The following is a 1,061-nucleotide window of genomic DNA, read 5'->3' as shown; positions in this document are numbered from 1 at the left end:
CGCCACCTCCACGCCAGCGCGGGCGGGCCTCCGTGTCCCCCGTGGAGTGACAGGTGAGCAGGGGCCCGGCCCAGGACGCCCGTTGTTGCAGAAACCCGGTGTTCGACCCTCCTTGGGAAAGTGCACGTTGCCTGCACCGCCCCCAGCCCCCCCAGGCCCCCGGGTGGCCGCCCCCCCACTGCAAAGCAGTGACACCCCGGCTCTGGGACCCTTTCTGAAGACTAAATAGCGCTTCGCGGGCTGCAGATGCCGCTCACAGTGTGCGTGGTCCCTGGCAATCTTTGGGGGGCACGTTGGGGTTCCCGCTGGGAGACAGGGAGAAGGGGGCTCAGAGTGGCTCCCACACTCTGGCTGGGACCTGAGCATCTCATGGATGAAGAAACTGAGTCCCAGAGGGCGTCGGCCCCCACCCACCCCAGCCACAGGGCTGGGAAGGGGACAGAACAGGGGTGCAGCAGAGCCGGGTCTGTCTGCCCCAAAAGGCATCTTGCAGACAAGACACCCCCAGGCCACGTGGGTGTCTCTACAGGTGGGGCTTCCTTCCTTCCTTCCCCCTCCGGGCACTGCTGGATGGGGAGAATGTCCCCCTGCTTCTCTGGAATGCCGTGGGTCCGGGCCCTCTGGGCCTGGGATCTGGGGACCCCCTCTCTCTCTGCGAGCATCAAGGTAGTTCCGGGAATTCAGCCCCTGTTGGCACCAGCAGCCAAACCAAGGCGTGGCCAGAGGGCTTGGAGGAGAGGATGAGGATGGCAACAAGCTTCCCAGTTCATAGCAGTTAATGCCCACGTCCGGCATCGTGGCAGGGCGAGCTCGTGTGGGCAGAACAGGTGGAGTTTGCCCGTGTTTGTAAGGGGAGAGACAGAGGTCTGTACGTTTCAGTTAGATACTCCCCAGCTTGTCTCTGCGCGGGCGTGGAACGGAATTTCATGTCTCCAGATGCTCTGTTCGTCCTTGGTGCTTTGTTCCTCATACATGCCCAGGCTAACGTCTCTCATTCCCTTCGATCAAAAGGTCAGAAGAAGGCCGGGCGCGGTGGCTCACGCCTGTGATCCCAGCACTCT

This window comes from Propithecus coquereli, unplaced genomic scaffold (assembly GCF_000956105.1).
Source record: "Propithecus coquereli isolate 6110/MARCELLA unplaced genomic scaffold, Pcoq_1.0 Scaffold584, whole genome shotgun sequence".
In the NCBI taxonomy this organism is placed as follows: Eukaryota; Metazoa; Chordata; class Mammalia; order Primates; family Indriidae; genus Propithecus; species Propithecus coquereli.
Note: the sequence above shows the minus strand (reverse complement) of the source record.